We start from the raw sequence: 4,728 nt of genomic DNA, 5'->3' as shown, positions 1-4,728 counted from the left end.
TTTTTATTTGTTTGAGCAATAAATTGAAACAAAAAATCTGACATTGGATTGTGAAATTATTGTACAAATGGGTTACATTTAATCCTGGCCCAAAAGGCAAAAACTGGCCAAAAAAAAAGGGCTCTTTAAGGAACGTTTAAAAATTCATATAACGAGGCAAATTCAAGAGGCACAAATAAAATGGTGAGAAAATTAAAACATGATGACATTATTGTTACAATAGGCCCTAACCACCAAATTGAGGCCAAAATAAACCCCCACAAATGTACGCAAATTGATTGTGTCATCCTGTCATTAGCAGCTCTGAGTTCCACCTGCGTACGGTTTTGTGCTATCCCAAAAAACTGCTTTCCAAACACATACCAAGCCGGTTTTCAATACAACACTAATTGCTTTTCTGCCCTCCCGCGATTAATCGCAACAACATCGAGGAGTCCCGGAACGGAGGAGAAGGCCATCGCCAATGTGGTCGAGTAATCCAGACCCTAAGCTGTGCGAGCATTTTGAAGTGAAAGAGGATCATCCAGTGACGTATGAGTCGGTCTGAACACATTTTACGCTCGCATCTGCTAATGTATGTACGCCCCAAAAACGCCTCGCCACGCCTGCGTTTCTCCATCTCCACCCCCGTCAACACCCTAAAACGCCCTGTTCTGTCAATCACATTTGACATGTCACTTCCTGTTCGCTATTTTAGGAACGAGTCAAAAAAAGCTCGCAATCTGCCGTACGCACATGCGCAGTGTAACACCGACGCATGCGCAGTTAGTCAACATCGGAACGCAACGAGCGTACTGCTGTTAACGAGCGGCTCTGAATGAGGGCCTATGACATGCGATACAAAAGGAGTCATATACCTTATCTCATGCCCATGTGGCTTACAATACGTGGGAAGAACAGCAAGAAAATTGAGTCTACGTATAGGAGAGCATATAAGAAATGTCAAACATCAAGTAGATTCACACAGTGTATCCAATCATTTCAGAATAATACACAATGGAGATCCAAGTTTATTGACATTTACAGCAAAAAAGAAAGTAAAAAAAGTGTGGAGAGGTGGTAACTACCTAAAAACAATGTCCCAAGAAGAAACTCGTTGGATTTATAAATTAAAAACACTAGCACCAAATGGTCTGAACATAGATTTTGAATTTTCGAAATTCTTGAGAGAATAAGCCCCAATCATAAGGATCAGACTGTATGTGATACCTACATACATACCACCCTGGATACGCCCAACTACTTCTGAACTTGGAAGCTAAGCAGGGTTGGGCCAGATTAGTAATGAGAAGGGAGACCACTCATGAATCTCTGGTTATGTAGCTATATCACAAATTAACAGTACGTATCCTATACAATACGGGGAATACAGAGGTGATTGAACTGAAGACCCACTAATAACAGCCAACTATCAAGATTAAAACAACTGGAAATCTTATAATCTTCCTCAACAAAGGATAAAGACAGTATGGGACACTATTACTGGAATTTTCACGAAATACTGATTCATGTAGATATATGGTCGAAATACTACAAATACAATGGAGCATATTTGCATGTTCAATTTCCACATATACACCTAGGGAACAACACATCAGTGCACTGACCTTACAAGCTTATGTAGATATGCTCTGCACTTATATCGACAAATATACCCTAGTTTCCATCTCCTGTGAATCATTAATTATAGTTTTAGATACTTTTTTTTATCTATATTTATTTTTATTTTTAATTTTATTTTTATATTTATTATTTATATTTCTTACTTCACATTTTTAATATTTTGATAATATTTTGATAGTATTACATAATCATTCTCACGTATATTCTCCCATCTTGATCTATTTATATCAATTCTAGTTAATAATAATATTTTCTCCATATATTTGGTCTTTTTGTCCGCAGTATCATATTTATATTTTTTAATATTTCTATGTGGTATATATATATATATATATATATATATATATGTATATTTGTATATATACATGTATTTTTTGTGGTAAAATATGATATAGATACACTTTACATTAAGGATCAATATTTACAGCAGAGCCTGGAATACTACTGCACCTGTTTCATTAATTAATGAGGAATCAATTAAGCATGAGAATAAAAGGACACTATACCAAGTCAGTAAACACTACAGCCCTGACGAAGCCCGCACAGGTACTAGCGGGTGAAACGCGTTGGCCACGCCCACGTCTACATGCTCCACTGATTCTGGTTCCAGCATACCCGACGGAGTTCAGCGTGCACGCTGACCACCGGAGCGCTTCCATACAGCGGCAAGTTTATTCCATCTGCCGACCAACAGCACAAGCGTGAAAGGAGGAACGGAGAAGAAGGAAGAGACCGGGAGGCCCACTTACCATCACACCACACTTTGGGGGATTCTCATTGGACACTATGCACAACAACAAGATGAGGTAGGAGGGGCGCACACCCATTCTTATTCAATACTACATACCTCCAGCTGTCGAGCTGTGATTAAGAGACTATTGCGACTAAGGTATTACCTATCAAAATACATTTACATCAGAACGGAATTATTGAACCCCCTTTTCTCCTTTACATTTTTCATATCGTTGCAACATTGTGACCATACTCATATGTTACCATATTTTCAATTTTTGTTTTGATTTGTCTCGTTTAGTTTGTGTATATTTGAATTATGCAAATATATCTAATTATTGACAATTTTTTAATAACTTTCTGAACTAATTGATATTATTAAATCATTATTACATTTTTACTGTACTGTGGTTGGTTTTTCAACTCATCATTTTTCATGTGTTGCGCTTTTAAATAGACACTAATTCTTTACTACAAGTTTCTTTAGCTCAGGTGTCTCACTGTAACCTTTAACCTTCCTGGAACAGAATCGCAATTTACAGGTCTACGTTATCTGCCTCGATTCCGCCTTGTCTCTCCACTGGTTGGTTGACCTTCTTACAGTGAGTGGAATGGACCCAGGTATCTCTCTCCGCCACTTTCAATGTAGTTGTCCTCATCAGCAACACCTGATATGGACCTTCCCACGATCTGTCAAACAACCTGAACCAAGAAATGTCTGATAATAATAAATTCTCCAGGTTCAACATCATGACAGTTTGTTTCTGGCATATTATGTGACAACAATTTCAGTTTCTGCTGTTGCTACTTTAACGATTTACTCATTATTATAAGATACCTTACAGTTACCTCGTTGTTACTTTTCAAATCTTCCTGCAGAGTTATAATCAAATGAGGTTATCTACCAAACAGTATTTCAAAGGTGGACAGATTAAGAGGGGGTCTAGGAGTTGTCCTGATACTATGAAGGACAAGCGGTAGTGCTTCTGGCTACCCCAGTCCATTCTGCCATGATTTTACTTAATTTATTTTTAATGGTACCATTCATTCTCTTCACATTGGCGCTGGCTTGCGGTCGATAGGGGGTGTGAAGTCTACTATTAATACCCATCAACTTACACATGTTTTGGAAGACATCACCTGTGAAATGAGTACCCCTATCACTTTCAATAATTCTAGGGATACCATATCTGCATACAAACTCCTGAACAATCTTCTTAGCAGTAAACGCAGCAGTATTAGTGGCAGCTGGGTATGCATCAACCCAATTAGAAAACACATCAGTGCACACAAATACGTACTTGAGATTCCTGCAGGGTGGTATTTGGATGAAATCAATTTGTAATACCTGAAAAGGTCCATCGGTTGGAGGAATGTGGGATGGCTCGGTGGGGATTGTTTTCCCAATGTTTTTCCTCAAGCAGGTCAAACAGGACATTGCTCTCTTTTATGCTTGAGAAGAAAAACCCGGTGCACACCAGTATGCTCTCACCAATTTGCACATACGTACCTTGCTTTCCCAAGTGAGTCAGACCGTGCGCTGTCTCAGCCAGGCTTGGGTAGTATGCCTTGGGGGCCACTGGCTTACCTTGTCCATCTCTCCAGAGTCCAGAAGACTCTTGTCCACATCCCTTGGACCTCCAGACTGCCTTTTCCTGCATGGAACACAAATTTTGCATCTCAATTAATTTCTGCATGTCAATCGTTTGAACATCATTTGGTTAATTGGCACATTCACTTTTAACCCTGCTGCCCATTTGGCAGCTTTATCTGCCTTGTTGTTGCCCAGTGACACTCCTCACATGTATGTATATAATTGGATTGCTGTCAGTAGTCCTTTTATATGTCTGGAATGTGCGATTGGTGTGCCTGCTGCTGTCAACAAATTTCTCAGATGCCATAGAGCACCGAAATCATGTACCACCCCGAAGGCGTACCTAGAGTCAGTGTAGATATTAGCATATTTGCCTTCTGCTAATTCACATGCTCTTCTTAGTGCCACCAGCTCCGCCACTTGGGCCGAGTGGGGTGGACCAAGAGGTTCAGCTTCTATGATGTCTTTGTCATTTACCACAGCATAACCTGTACATAACCCTCCAGTGTCAGATTGTCTATGACAACTCCCATCCATGTAAAATGTCACATCTACATTTTCTAAAGGTGTATCCCATATGTCAGGTCTTGCAGTAAAGGTTTGATTCAGATATTCCATACAATTATTGTGCATCAATATACCTGCAGAACTCTCCTTCCGTCAGCGACTCAGCTCTCTCCACCCTATGTGCATCCTGTTGCACATATGGTAAATATGTTGCAGGATTTAACGTACTGCACCGTTTGATGGTGATGTTTGCAGGTGCTATTAGGACTAGT

The 4,728-nt window shown here is 39.6% G+C and overlaps 1 pseudogene; it reads left to right on the top strand.

Moving 5' to 3' along the window:
• Window positions 1-1,207: 1,207 nt before the first annotated feature.
• Window positions 1,208-1,326, top strand: LOC148538017 (5S ribosomal RNA; annotated as a pseudogene).
• Window positions 1,327-4,728: the final 3,402 nt, after the last annotated feature.

Source organism: Taudactylus pleione, unplaced genomic scaffold (assembly GCF_031769625.1).
Source record: "Taudactylus pleione unplaced genomic scaffold, aTauple2 ptg000041l, whole genome shotgun sequence".
Classification (NCBI taxonomy): Eukaryota; Metazoa; Chordata; class Amphibia; order Anura; family Myobatrachidae; genus Taudactylus; species Taudactylus pleione.
The sequence above is the reverse complement of the archived record's forward strand: the minus strand, read 5'-3'. Positions and strand labels throughout refer to the sequence as shown.